The sequence below is a fragment of the Anastrepha ludens genome, chromosome 3 (genome assembly GCF_028408465.1).
Source record: "Anastrepha ludens isolate Willacy chromosome 3, idAnaLude1.1, whole genome shotgun sequence".
In the NCBI taxonomy this organism is placed as follows: domain Eukaryota; kingdom Metazoa; phylum Arthropoda; class Insecta; order Diptera; family Tephritidae; genus Anastrepha; species Anastrepha ludens.
In genome coordinates this window covers 53,380,644-53,396,889 of record NC_071499.1, presented here as the reverse complement: position 1 = coordinate 53,396,889, position 16,246 = coordinate 53,380,644, and positions in this window count along the sequence as shown.

Below are 16,246 nucleotides of genomic sequence, written 5' to 3'. Positions count from 1 at the left end.
TCTCATTAAGCAGTTCCCGGTGATGATACCAACTGCTGTACAAATGGAAGACCAGTCTAGATTGAGGAGTGATTTAGTTGCATTTGCATTCCTTCCAGCCCAGACTGTAATATCAGTTTCTATCCTAGCTTGCTCATCCGCGTAACAATTTCCAGGAATACCACTTTTTTAGGGTCCCAAACGAGCTTCGTGGGCAGCGCTTTGTCAGCTCATTTAGTATTGCTCTATATTCAGTTGCTACTTCGGAGCAGGTCTTAATGCCCTGCTATTTAAAATACAATTTTGTAAGAACTATAAACGGCTTTAATCTCAGCTACAGGCTCAGAAAAACAAACAGAAAATTTTCATATGTACATACATATATATTGTACTTATAAGTGCATATACTCCTATTTTTGAAAGCTTTGGATAAACAGATACGAGATAAAGAAGAATGGGAAAACGAAAGCAGAAATGCATGCGAATGGCAAAGAGATTGTCATGAAAGGAAGGTATACGGAGGTAAGTGGGCATTAAACGTCTGTCCAGGTGAATTTATCAATAGCAAGGAGAATCAAAGATATCCAGTTTTAATAGTTGACCGAGTCCATCTTTTGAGGCTATGACAACTCAAAGTAATTAGCAGTTATGTCTTCATTACAGAAAATACTTGTATTTCTTAGAAACTTAAAATCTGGTTTGACAAATCATATCTTAACTGAATGCATTTATAGGTGTGCATACAAGTTAATTAACTGAAATATGACACCCTTATAAAATTAATTTCAATTGGCCACCAAACCGTTAATTAAATTATCGGTTGTAATACAGAAGAAGGACAAGCAACATTACTCGAATGATGCACAAGTAAACATACATACATACATGCATAAATACATACATATACAAACCTTGATGAATCTCAAAGTAAAGCTGAACACACCATCCCACTCGGTCGATGACTGACTGACGCGAGTCAAAGATCGACTGTCGACATTAAAATTTAACATTAACAATACACTGACTGAGCAGCCGACTGAGTAGTTAGCAGACGACGAGCAATTTTAATGAAGTTGACGACTTCCATAACAATTCGCCAACTGACATCTTACTCAAGCCCAGACACTCAGTAGTTAAAGTTGATTTTCGCTTTTTAACTATCAAGATGAGGGTCAAATATTAGTCAGTCACTCAACCAGATGAAGTCGTTGATGATGATGAAGATGAGTTGATTGGTTGGATGAGGGCAGCAAAGCGCCGGAGCAGGAGCAGAAAACGCGTAATAAATTTTTTCGACAAAAGTGCGAAAATTGACGTAAATGGCGCAAAAATTAATGAGGGCACACATTACGAGTCAGCGAAAGTCAATAGAAAAGGGCAAATTGAAACTATACTTAATAAAATGAGGTAGAAGAAGGACGATAAAGTAAAATAAACAGGGAAAATAAAAGAGGAAAATCACAGACGTGGGGAGAGAGAAACGTATAATTGCTTGAAGGAAGGCAGTAATTTCGAGAAAGCGAAACGTAAAGCGAGATAGGGTGATTGGACTACGACGCCATTTACATTAAATCTGTCCAATCTAATTTGTCTGCATGCGAGAGGCGCTGATTGGGCATTAATATAAGGGCCCTTTGGATGGCAATGAATAAAGTGAAAAATGAGCACATAATTTGATCGCTTAATTTCTTGCCAACAAAGTAAAAGTAGCTAAAATTAAGGTTAACAAGAAATAAAAACATTCGAAGTAAAAATAATGTAGAGTAGACAAAAGGTCAGTCCTTTTTTCGATGGAAAACGAAGTCTGCGACAATTAATTATAAACCTATTTTATATACGAAAGATGCCTTCAGAGTAAATATTTTTTTTGTGTTATTGTTTTTGAATCGGATGGAAAAGCGGGACCTGGACGTAGGAGAGGCAACGACACTCTGAAGTAATGTGAACGCGGTTCCAGGGTGGGCGGCGGTTCAAAACGAGGGGAAGCTTTTTAGTCTCCGAACATGCCATTGCTGCGACGGCAGCTTTGATGTTGCATTAGACATTTTAAATCCCTGCATCCCCAAAAAAAAGATGTACATATATAATAAAGCTGGTTGGAAACGAACTTTAAACAAATTTTTTAAGAATGTTGGGCGATAAGTATTTGACTAGAAGATACTAAAAAATTCTAGGGGATCTGTGTTGTTGTGTTGTGGCAGTTCTTTAAAAAGGCTAATTTCACGAAACAAAGTACTGACACCTCCGATCGAAGAAGAGACCAAATGGGAGATCAGCAGTGGAAATTTGAGATCCAAGGCGTAGTAACTCAGTAGAACCGCGAAATAAATATTCAACAAACTTTAATATTAGATTTACACCTCTCGTGAGTGAAAAATCACCAAATCTGTCCTTTGATTTGCTGAAAACTCTAAGGAGTCTAAAAAGAAATATTGAGATAGGTAGCATTTTTGAACGAGAAATCTAATTAGGGTAAGTAGATAGAAATAACAAATATTGACTATCTAAATGGTTTGCTCATAACAAAACATCAATAGAGGAACTTTGAATGTAGCACTAGAGAAATCCCGCCACTTTGAAAGAAAAAACAGACTCTGCGTATTACGTACTGCTGTTGGACAGAGTTTTCTATCCTTGAGGCAGCAATTGGCGGTTCTAAGTTCATTTCCTAATGGGATAATTCATCAATGCGCCGGACTAAGTATACTAAAAATTCTGCGGATCTCGAGGCATTATAACTCTCAACAGTCTAGCTTTTCGATCAAAACATAACCCAATACAGAATTTTTGGTTTTTCGTCGTGAACGCCAATGTAAGAAAATTAAACAATTGACTTTTGAGAAGTTCAAGAGTAGTAGGGGAAAAATAACTCCATCCACCGCCGTTTTATTACCACTGCTCCGTGTGATGTCTCTCTTTGTTTTTTGGGTTTGTTTTTAATTCAGATCTATTTCGTGAAATCCAAGTATAACAGCAAACTGTTTGCCCTTTTGCCGAGATTTCAATCATTTTCTGTGGGAAAGGTTTACCGAAAGAGCGAAATCTTGTTCTGGCTAAACCTGGACATTCGCATAAATAGTGGGAAATACTTTCCTTCACACCCGCCGTCTAACAGCTTCCACAGATGTGATTGAAAGGAAGGTTGAGTCTGGCTGCATGATCCCTACCTTCCAATGACCTGTAAAGGTTGCAGTAATACGTGAGATGCTTAGGCGAGAGCATCCTAACAGGCAATTCGTCGCCTAGATGTTGTACGACGGCCATGATTTTCTTGCTATGACGTATGTAGTTAACTGCCTCCACCTTCTTTCGACTAAAGCATAGTAGTGTGAGGCAATGGTTGTTTTTATTGTGTTGAATAGGGTATCAACTGCCACTGCCTCTATTGTGTCTAGTGCCGTACCTTTTCTTGCTAGCTCACATGCTTTCTCATTACCCTCTATATTCCTGGGTCCCGGAACCCATATCCGAGTAATTTGAAGCCAACGACCAAGCAGTTCTAATTCCTCTCTACTTTGTGAAACTACTTTGGATGAAATGGAGTTGGAGTCTAAGGCCTTGATAGCTATTTGACTGCCTGAAAAGATATTTCCCAAACAGCGTTTTTGGGACATATGCAAAAAATCCTTTTTCTTTGGCAGTTACTTAGAACAAATGCTCTAGCATATCCATTAAAGGTGAATTTTATTCACTTTTCAGAAGTTTTTTGGTAATAACTACAAAAAGATTTTAGATTTTTTGCTTAATTCCTCCAGAACTGTTTCTTTAGAAATACCTATAAATTAACTCCCAGAAGGTTCAAAATTATTACATGTTATAATTTTTGTACTTTTTATTTTTCTTCTTATGAATGTTATTTTATTTTATTTCATCTAATTTTGATATACTCCTATTCTACCATAGTTTACTTTATTTAAAAGTCCAAAATTATAATTATCTTTATACTACTTTTTATTTTTTTTGTATTAATTTTATTTTATTTTATTTCATTTTATCTTATCTTATTTTATTTTATTTTTTTTAATTTTATTTTTTTTTTTTTTCCTAGAGCTTAATCCATCTCGGCTATTGCCGGAGATTACACATCCCGGATAAAATTTTCAAGGGATTGTGCTCTGGTGGAGCGTAGTCCAAGTTCTACGCCCATGCGATTGCTATTGCTTAAATATTTAAAAATCTACGAACTATTGCACATGTGTTCAGTATGGTCGACTGCTGCATGTCTTCTAAGAGGTGTTGGCAGTCATACTTCTTCAAGTTTTTTATTAAATGCTTAGGCACTAATCCAGTGGACGATATAGTTATTGGAACTATATTCACTTCCCTCGCTTTGTACATCTGTTTCAGTTCTATGGCCAAAGCTGCATACTTCGATACTTTGGTGGAGTATGTGCTTTGGATGTTGCGATTAAGGGGCACCGCTATATCGATTACTTCGATCGTTTTATTTGTCTTGTCGAACAAGATAATGTCTGGTTTGTTGGCAGCTGCTGTTTGATCTGTGGATATAAATCTGTCCCAGTAAAGTTTAAAATTTGCATTTTCAATTATTGCCTTTGGTTCATATTTAAAATACAAGACTTCTGCTTGTAAGAGACCGTGTTTTATCGCAAGTTGTTGGTGGAGGATCTTCGCTATATTGTTATGTCTCATGACATATTCACGGGGGGCAAGTACGCTACATCCAGCAATTATATGGTCGATTGTTTCGCCGTAAATGCCGCACCTTCGACATCTATCTTCAATTGCCTCGCCATGTATCGACCTTCGGAAATTCCTTGTTGGAATAACTCGGTCTTGGATAGCGATTGCGAAACCTTCTGTTTCAGAAAATAGTTTTCCTTTTTTCAACCATAAATTGGATGGTTGTGCGTCTATCCATTCCATTTCGAGATCATGGGGATGGGCACCGTGTATTGTTTTTGCCTTCCATGCTGCGATCATTTCTGCTGGGGATTTAACCCCCTCAGGTACTGGGAAATCCAGCTCCATCAGACTTAGCGGGGTAAAGCCCTTATCTGCCATAGCTATAGCTTTAAATAGATGAGACTCGCTGCTTAGAAAATATGTACGTAGCTTTAAAGTTTGCAAGAAGTGTTGACGCGCTATATTAATGATTCCTCTCCCACCAACGTTTCGAGGAAGCGATATTCTTTCCACAGCGCTTTGAGGGTAATGGCTTTGAAACTTTGTAAAAGTGGTGCGTATCAGCGTTTCAATCCGAAGGATGTCTGTCTGAGACCATTTTATTACTCCAAACGAGTATGTCAAAAGGGGTATGGCCCAGGTATTGATTGCCTTGCATTTATTTCCACTGTTCAGACAAGTTTTTAATACGGCTTTCAGTCGTGCCTCAAATTTTTTAATGAGGTTTTGCTTTACTAGCGTGTGGTTGATTCCTTTAAGTTGCAGAAATCCTAAACATTTATAAGATTCGCTGCTATGCAAGTTGTCTATAATAATATTTTGATCTACTGCGTAGTTTTCTTCGGTTTCATCAAGCTGACCTCTAATTAGATGTATTATTTTGCACTTATCTGTCCCAAATTCCATTTCTACGTCATCACTGAAAGCTTTAGTGACATCTATTAGCTCATGAAGCTTATGCTTTTTGTTTGCGTAAAGTTTCAAGTCATCAACAAATAGAAGATGGTTGAACGTATGCTCTCTTATTTCTGTTTTAAGTGTAAAGCCGATTTGCTTATGTGTAAGAAGCCTGCTAAGCGGGTTGAGGCCAATGCAGAACCATAGGGGGCTTAAGGCATCCCCTTGGAATATACCACGTTTGATTGAAATCTGTTTTGAAACAGTTCCATTTAGAACCAGTTTTGTATTCCACTTGCTCATTATGCGGCCCAAGGGGGCAACAGTGGCAGCGTCGATTTTGTATATTCTTAAAATTTCTAATAGGTAATCATGCGGCATTGAATCAAAAGCTTTTTTCAATAGTCAATAAACGCGACGCTTAAATTCCGCCTTCTTCTCAGAGCTACTCCTGTTATTACAGTGTCTATAATAAGCTGATCTTTACAGCCCATTGTGCGCTTCCTGCAACCTTTCTGTTCTTCACATAAAATGCTGTTAATTTCACAGTGTTCATATATTCGGTTAGCGATAATTTTCGTCAAGAGTTTGTATGTCGTGCTCAAGCAAGTAATTGGGCGGTATTTTGCTGGATCAGCAGATGGTGCGTCTTTTGGAAGAAGATAGGTTACTCCGGCAGTGAGAAATTCTGGGATAGCAGCTATATTTTTCAGTAGGTCGTTGTAGCATCTTGCGAGTGATTGGTGCATTACTGAGAGCTTTTTAAGCCAGAAGATGTGTAGCTGGTCTAGGCCAGGGGATTTCCAGTTAGCTGAAGTACAAATATTATTCTTTATTTCTTCTGCTGTTATGTCGTAGACGTACATTGGTGCTACGTTATCCGCTTTTTCTTTTTCTTTGGCTAACCAATTCGCATCAGCATTGTAGTGTTTTGCTTGTGCATTTGGTTATTTTATTTTATTTTATTTTATTTTGTTTTATTTTATTTTATTTTATTTTATTTTATTTTATTTTATTTTATTTTATTTTATTTTATTTTATTTTATTTTATTTTATTTTATTTTATTTTATTTTATTTTATTTTATTTTATTTTATTTTATTTTATTTTGTTTTATTTTATTTTATTTTATTTTATTTTATTTTATTTCATTTCATTTTATTTCCTTTTATTTTATTTTAATATACTTTTTTTTTATTCAGTTAAATTTCATTCTTAACATTTTTTTCATTTCATCTTTTTTGTTTTTAATATATTTTTTAAACTTAGTTTCGTTTTTATTTTTTCTTTTTTTAATTTCTTTTCAATTTCTTTTGTACTATTTTATTTTATTAAGTTTTATTTTATTATATTTTCCTTTTTCTCAATTTCGTTTAATTTATTATAATTCATTTTATTTTTCCTTTATTTCATTTTATTTTATTCTATTTTATTTGACTTTCGCCATTAAATACCATTTTATTTAAAATTTTTTAACTATTTACAATGCGCCAAAAGTCAATCAAAGGCTAAATGCAAACACACACACACACTCACATATATAAGTAGTATATGTGGAAAACGAAAATATGCCCTTGAGCGATAATTAAAATTAAGCAACCATGAAAAAAGTCCACACACAAACACACATGCATACTTGAATGTTGGCGTACGTGTGGCGCTGCTTCGTTACTCAACAGATATTTCATTTAACAGACTCTACCCCACTCACCTTTTACATAAGTACGTAAGTATGTATATATGTAAGTGTGTATGTATCTCTGAAATTTAGGTGCATGTTTTCCAGCATTCCAACACTCATTTAAACAATTACTCAAGCGTTGCTTTTAACGTTTCACTACCTTTTTTCGTTAACAAAGCTGCTGCCATCCACCTGACAGACCCTTGTCCCGCCGTTTTCCATTTTACTATTTCCACCTCTTGCTATTTAATGAAATACCATAGTCGGAATAATGAGTGGTGGTGAAAGGGTAACTTTCCTTATTTTACCTTCATTAAAAATCAGCGATTTGCCGCTGTTTTTGTTTTTCACCTTTACTATGATTTAAAGCTCATTCAGTTTCCAGCAACTGCTGGTCAGTCACAAATGGCAGATACTCAGCGGAACCCCAAGTGGTACAAACTAAAACGACTGTGAAATAGGAGAAAGATAATAAAGAAAAAGCTGATGTACCTTTGCTTCTAGCATTTTTTGTTTTTTTTTTTTTGTTTTGAAAATCTCCACCTTCTTGTATACTTGTCGTAATTTGTGCCTCCTACTACAGGTAGTGCCTTTGCGTGCCCCATTTTATTATTTAGACCTGCATAGATTTTTCTTTCGCCACCTTTCATTTGTTGGTTTTACCATATTGCCCTTTTTTAATTTTCGGAATTTATGTGACATCTTTATAGCAGCATCGCCACTAAGTTGGGGCAAAGCTTTATGCAAAAAGTTTTATAATGAAAGTTTGCAAACATACCGACATACGTAAATGCCCGTACTTATGAAGAAGACTGTAAGTTTTCTAATAAAACAACAAAAATCGTATTGTGGTCAACCGTTCTTGTAAAAGTTTGTTGTGCTGCTCTTTGAAAGTAAGAAAAAAGTAAAATTAGCAGGCAACAGAAATGGCTTTGAGCCAGCATTACATTTTGTTTTTAGATCGACTGTAGTAAAATTGCAGAGGGAAGGAAGGTGAAACCACATGTTTGAACACAGAAATTAGTTTGTATGTCTAAGCAGAGAACAAATACACAAATTGTAGTATTTTTAATTAGCGATTTCCTGGAACGCTTCTGGCAAGGTTGCTTTGAAAGAAATTAGCCACTTGAAGGGTCACTTCGTCTTTACGCCATCCACATGCTTGTGCTATATGAATGAATGTGTTATAATATTTTTCGGAACTTGAAATTTAAAATATTTTACTTTTAAGTGCATAAATAGATAATCTTTTTAGAAACAGATAAAGAGATTTAAATCTGATGTAGGTTAAGAAGAGAGTTCACAACAGGCTGGCGTCAAAATTTCAACGAAGTCAATTGGTAAGACTAATTAATCTAGCCACTCAGAGCACTAAATAACAAAAACGCATCGTAAATAGCTCCATTTAGGGCCGCAAAAAATGAAGGTCGTGCTAAAATGCATTGGAAAAAACTGATTTCATAAGATGAGCTTAAATTGGGATTATGGTTTTAAATGCAGTAGCTATGAAAATGGCACGTATCGCACGGTTATAACAACGAAATTGAAAATGTAATATATTTTATTAAAGCGCAGCGGACTAGATGGATTGGCCACATCATAAGAATGCCCAACGAAAGAATCCAAAAAAGGGTATATACTTTGCGTCTAATTGGAGGAAGAAAGAGAGGCCGACCAAGAAAGAGATGGCTTGATGACGTAGAAGCAGACTTAAAAGAGATGAACGTTCGTAATTGGAGAAATGAGGCAAGAGAGCGACTAAATTGGAGGAGGATTCTTCATAAAGCAATGGTCCACCACTGACTGTGAAGCTAAGAGAGAGAGAGAACCATGCGACATACCGTTAGATATTGTGCGAACCCCATTTATTTGGTTATTTGTATTTTTTTTTGTTCGATCATTCTATTAGAAAATTGATCCTAACAGACGGAACAGTAATATATAAACGGCTACTTGTTGAAAGTTTGATACCATCGAGCGAAGACATAGACTAATGAAATGAACCTTTCGCCTTATGGGCTTACGAAAATGGCAGTTATAAAATATAATATCATTATTGTTATTCAGACTAACTATTTAAAAATGGCGTTAACCAGCCATGGTTGTTTTGACCGAAATCACAAATTTTTGTATGAACTGACATTTCAGCAGCAACGACGTCAACCCCCATTTGAAAACTTTGACATATTTGTGAGACACAGACAACAAAGAGGAAATCCTTGAATTTTGTTCGTGTTGGTTCAGATACTTGAAGAAATTTGCTGTAACAGAATTGCTAAAGAATTATGGGCGATCGGACTATTATTGACATTATCTGCAATCTTTCTTAAAATTAGTTTATTCATAGCCTTGAGTGTAATGAGAATTAAACTTAAAAATCATGAAAATGAGTTAATAACTAAAAATTTTGGGTTTTATTGAGTTTTTTAAAGTGAAAAATCTCAGTTCCTCTTACCATTTTTACAACTTTTTTTTAATTTTCAGTGGATAAAATATGATTAAATACCAATTTTTTGTTCAAAATTTTTGGAAAACCATAAGAAGTAGATAAGCTCAAATAATTTTTACAAAAAATTTTGAATTTTGAGATTTATGTTTTCAATGTTGAAACTTTTGGTAAATTGTTTTTTGAAGAGAAATATGTTTGGTTTTTATTAACAATTTTATTGACTTTTTTAAATTCTATTTTATACATTTCTTTATTTCACTTTTTTAGAATAAATTAAACTTATGTTTACTGAAGTTTATGAAAATTGCCTTTCTTTGTCATTTTAAAAACCCACTACTCTCAGAGTTTTTTCTTATTTTTTTCCTTAATAACTAAGGCTATGCTCAGTGATCTCAGCAAGTTCAAATTCGAAAAGAAATTTTCCAAATTTTTTGCGAGAAAATTTTTTTAAGTATTTTTTAACCTTAAGAGCCACAAAAAAAATTATACAAAAATGTCAGAAAGAACCCAAGATATATTTCGTTTAAAAACTCTATACCAAAATTTTTAGCATTGAAAAAAACTCACAATTTTTTAATCAATATCTAAAAACATTTCAAGTTTACTTTTTATTCTACTCAGGCTTACAAATAAACAATTTTTAGAAAAATTTATAAAATCGATTTTTTTGACCAAAAATATTTTTTTTACAAAAAAAAATTTCGGAAAAAAAAGTTTAAATATACTTTGCTTTAAGAGCTAAAAAAAGAAAAACTATATTATGTAGAAATGTCAAAAAGAACCCAAGATATTTTTTGTTTAAAATTTTTAACATCGAAAAAATCCCACCATTATTTAAAAAAGTTCTAAAAATGTTTGAAGTTAACGTTTTTTCAACTCAGGCTGACAAATAAACAATTTTACGACTTAACAATAAATAATTTTTTTCCCAAAAAATTTCAAAATTTTCGAAAAAAAGTTCTTTCGTTTAAAAACTCTATACCAAAATTTTTGACATCGAAAAAATTTCACTATTGTATTAAAAAATTCTAAAAATGTTTGAAGTCCCCATTTTATTATCGATTTTTTTAACAACAAAATAATTTTTTTTCCAAAAAATTTCAAAATTTTCGAAAAAAAAGTTCCATATTAAAATATATATTAAGAGCTAAAATAAGGAAAAAAAGCAGAAATGTTAAAAAGAACCAAAGATATCTTTCGTTTAAAACTCTATACTAAAATTTTTAACATCAAAAAATTCTCCCAATTATTTAAAAAATTTCTAAAAATATTTGAAGTTTACTTTTTATTGTATTATACTCAAGTCTACAAATAAACAATTTTTAGAAAAGTTGATAAAATCGAGTTTTTTGACAAAAAAACAATTTTTGACAAAAAAAATTTTCGAAAAAAAAAATTAAATTTTCGGAAAAAAAATTTTTAAGTATACTTTGCTTTATTTAAAAAATATCCAAAAATGTTCCACGTATACTTCTTACTATATATGTAGAATCAGGCCAACAAAAGTAAGCCAATATTTGAAAAATCGATTTTTTTTTAATTGAAAAACAAAATTGTTTTTTCTCAAAAAAAAGTTCCAAAAAAATTATAATTTTTCAAAAAAAAAAAAATTTTTAAGTACATATATTTTAACCTTAAAATCTAAAAAAAGAAAAAATAAACAGAAATGTCAAAAAGAGTCCAAAATATTTTTCGCTTAAAAACTCAAATTTCTAAAAAATTTTGAAGTTTATTTCTGATTAACCTCAGGCCTACAAGTAAGCCAATTTTTAGAAAAAAACCATCTAAACTACTTGAATCACCTGACATGGAATAGCTACAATTTCAAAATTGGGTTAAGTTATGCTGGAGCGCAAACAAGTCCTTATGAAAGCCCAATGGGACTACTAAGTAATAGGAAAACTCTCGCATAGAATATTTCAAGTTACTACTCACATACTAGTTGTGTCCCATAAGCTGTACACAGGTAGTCACAAATCTTTCACTTCTAGAAATTCAGTTGGAATAATGTCAGCAGAATTCTTTTCATAGAATTGCAGATATTTTAAGTTGGAAATATGAATTTTGCATTTTTTTCTTGCATCACTTGCAACATTTCATTATTATAATTCAGTGCAGCAACAAATTGTTATTCCAATTTTTAACCAAAAGCTATGCATGGTGGCGGTTCCCCAAATCCTCCTTAGTTTTGTTTTTTTTTTCACGCGCGCAAAGCAGCAGGAAGCGTAATGGCCATCATGGCGCCTTTTAACATTTCACATTTACCGTTTTAACCTGAGCTAAAAAGACGACAGAATCGAATAAATAGTCGAAAAAAACAGAAAGAAAGAGTAAAAAACGCACAGCAGGAGCATAAAAATGAAAAAGCGGGCGAAGAAATGTAGCGCAAAATGTGTCGGGAAAGCTGCTCGAGCAGCAAATTAAGCTGACACACTCATTCGTTTTCCCTCAACGGGAAGCACTTGCACTCACAAGCACACACAGACACACCAAAATGCAGCTGTGTAGTGCAGCGCACAGTTTAGCCCTTTTTGCAATTCATAGTCGACTTTTTCGTTTCGTATGCGTTGTTGCTATTGCCGCTACCGCCATTGCTGTTGTGTTTGTGTGTGTGTGGATGTTTAAATGTTACCATTTAGTGTGGTTTATGCAATTTCTTTTGACTGCTATACTGGCGCAGGCTACATAGATGGCTGACAGGCTGAGTGAACGGCTTTGCCATTTGGCTTAAGCAATCTTTTCATTTTTTTCCTCTTACTATTTTTGCTTTTTTCTTTTTAAGTGAAATCACACTTACTCTTACTCTAACAACTCGGCATACTTGAAGCGTGAAAAAGTGTTTTGAAATTAAAATTAATATTTGCCCAGTTGTAACGCATTGCACAAGTAGTTTAAGTGCGGTAGATGAAGGCAATGCTGCAAAGGATGGCATGGCGCATGTGAAATGTACTCGTATTTATGCAATTATTCGCTTTCTTGCTGTTTTACCGTTTACTTAACTTTCGCTGTCAGAATATTACCTTTCATGTGGCTAAAATAGTTTTTCTAGTAAGTCAGATGCCATCGTCGTTACCACCGTCGACACCGTCGCCGTCGCCATCGCCATCGCCACTATAGCTTTGTAAATTTCTGATGAGTTAACTTGTGCGTGTATGTATGCATGTGTGTGTTTAAATGCAACTTCATAGCTATACACACACACATATCCTCCCAAGCAGCAAGACACAGTGGGTGTGCCCAACCGTGCGTATGGCATTTTATAGTCTACCCTCGGGCGCTTACCGCAAACTGCATTCTGCATTCACGCTGTACATTTGTCTTATGAGTTTTATATAAAAATAAATTTTTACCGCCAATTTATTGCTGTTGTATGTGTAAATGAAAATTAGCTGAGTTACTTAGGGACTTCCACATGCAACCAAGACGAATGGACTTGCATGAAGTAGAAAGTAGGGCGATCGATCACAAGATTTTCTTCAAAAATATTAAATTTTAACAAACTTGTTTAGGTATTAAAATCAAAAGTATTTATTTGAGTATTGAAAATTAAACGAGAAACAGTGTATCATCAGAGGCGCCTCGAGAAAAACTTACTTTGCAGTATAGTCCACAATTCGCAACAAAATTAAACGAAACAAAAAAATTGAAATGCCTTTATTAAAGAAAATGCTTCTCGGGGTATCCCTTTTTAATCTTTCAATCTTTCATACCCCTTGGAAGCCAAAGAGCCAATTTTCATAAAAACAATAATCGCCTCATTTTTTATAGTAAAATTAATAAAATCCGACTGCCTGAGCCAAACTTCGAAACGATTGGTTCAGTAGTTTCGTATGGCGTACACGAACTTCAAATATAGCAACAGAGACTCAAATACTCATATCTTCGAAAATTTTTTCCAAATCAACAATTGAAACTTTGACACAATATCCTTGAGATAAAATGAATTCATTTAAATTAGTTTTGATTTGAGGTTTGCACTTCGATGGCTACTCATCACAGGAACCCATTCAAACTCACTTATTAAACTTAATATGGAGCTGGGTTGGACTTCTAACTGCAACTGGCCGAGGTGTCTCAACCTTTTGCGTACTATAGCGCTACATCCAAGGAGAAGATGTATTGGCGTCTCCTGCGATTGATGCAAAATATAATAGTTATAGATTTTCACATAAATCATAATCAGGGGCTAAATCCAATACCACAGCCAAAACTATGAAGATACTAGGCGTGTAAAATAGTCAACTGCAGTGCAGTGAAGACCCGATTCGGCGAAAATGAAATATCAAGCTATGTACAGAAGTAGCAGTAAGACTTACAGGCGTACCCTTCTCCGCTCCAAAAGAATCTTGTCAAAAATTTACTTCTGCAGAGAGGAGTGGCAAGTCTCGTAGTGGACTTCTGAAGTGCAATGTCACGACTCGTCAGTGGACTATCGCCTCAGATAATTATCCAAAAATGTGGTAAGAATATTGTGTGGCGTCACAACAACAACAATAAAACAATATCGCAATACGGTATAGAGGAAAAGTTTTGCTTTTTGATTCACCGAAAGCATTGAGATGTATCCAGGTGAGCTACTTGTGGGTACCCAAGTAGACACCTGAGTATCTTATCTTCATATTAGAGTTTGAGTTATAAGAAGGAGAAGAAGAAGTGAAGAGAAGACTTCTATACCACTTCATGCCTGTAAAGTAGCTATAGGCAAGAAGCGCTTTCGTTCGACCGACAGTCAGTTCTACGTTATCGAAACGACCCGGATTTATATCCGACCAAGAACAGTCACTCCAGCAGCATTCTCCGTGCACGTATGGGAAATTTTTATGATTCTTCAACAACAACAGCAGTCGTAATACGTGTCTAAGTCGAGTGGTTGTATGGTAAATCGGATTGAGTAAGGCTATTAATCTCAACTTAGGGATTTGCATAAGAGTCAGAGGCGCGCAGCAGCGGAAGCAGTAAAATATAAATTCATTTCGAGCGAAATAAAACAAACTCTGCATGCATGGCGCAAAATTAATCAATCAAATCATCCACTTTTGTTCTTGAATTACTTTTACACTAAATGAAAAAATAATTTTCAGTGATGAAAAATTTTATTTTGACCTTTACGCGCACCACCTGGTATAAAAAAAAAAGAAAATCTCTTCAAAAGAGCATCACTCATTGCCCCGATTTTAGCATTTTTACGCCGTTCAAAAGCCCAAGTGTAACACTAATTTTATTAAGGTGCTGCCATCTGCTTGCAGAAAGAAAGTAAATTATTAAAAATGCATAAGTAACACAAACGTTTTACGGCATAAGTATGAAGGAACATATTTTTAAGAAAAATCTATTCCAAACATATATTTTCTTAGTGTTGCCACCTGAACTGGCAACTTAGTACAAATTTCATTTGCGTATTAGAATATGGATTAAACAAGCTTAATAAAAAATAATATTTTTAACAAGTGTTGCCACCTATATTTTTTTTGAAATTGAAAAGGAAGATGAAGGTTTCCGCTGCGTTGGAAAGATCTGGTGCAGAAGTACTTGGCTTTACTTGGTGTCTCCAACTAGCACCGGTTAGCACGAGAAAGAAATGCCTGGCGCGCTTTGTTAACCTCAGCTAAAATGGGTAAGCAGTTACCGCGCCAATCAAGAAGAAGAGTACTTAACTTGACATGCGAAATTTAAACTACGTGCATCGGAACTACATTGTTATTATAATACTAGCAAATACTAGGTTAGCGCTGCTAAGTTCTTCACTGCACATCCATACCTGCGATTGCCGATTGCATACAAACTGTCAGTTTTCTCGCATACGATAAATTCGATAAGATTCAAAAAATTTTATCCAGAAAGTTATTGCAAATATTACAAAAACAGGTTAAAAAAAATTTTTAGAAAATATTGAATATCCAAATGTTGCTATTCCGCGAATTTTACTGCTTCCCGCTTCATCGACTTTAAAGTAAATTTGACGAATTAGCTGTCAAACCTTGAATGTGATAGTTCATGGCATTCGATCAAAAGCATACGATCAAGTAAGTTTCATGATATCGTATACCTTCTGCCATAAACGGTCTACACAGGCGATATATTATATTTCTTAGGATGTATCGTACGAGAGCGCCCACAGCAGATATAGATGCCCAGTAAGGCAAAGTAAATATTTATATACAAATAGGGAGCAACACAGTAACAAATCAGCAGATATAGAAATCAGAGTGCATAATTTTCGCATCTTTGCTTTGGCTGAGTTTTTACGCCTACCCTGCTCAGTGGAATTTGGTACACAACGAGCAAACACAAAAACAAAAACTAAAAAAAACAAATTGTTTTCTGGTTTTTAAAATTTTTATTAAGAGTAGAAAATAATTGAAAATCCTATAATATTAATGCAGAGTCATGATTGAAGATTAAAAAAAAATAGAGTTTTATACTGCATAAAGGGTACTCTAATTAGTTCTATGGTTTTTGATATCTTACGGTTTGAAAATTAATTTTATAATTTTTTAACACTTTTTGGATTTTAGACACTACTCTTTTGAAAGTTCTCGAAATTTATGTTCCAAAAAATTCTAAGAGATATTAGCTCCAAATCACAAAAGACAC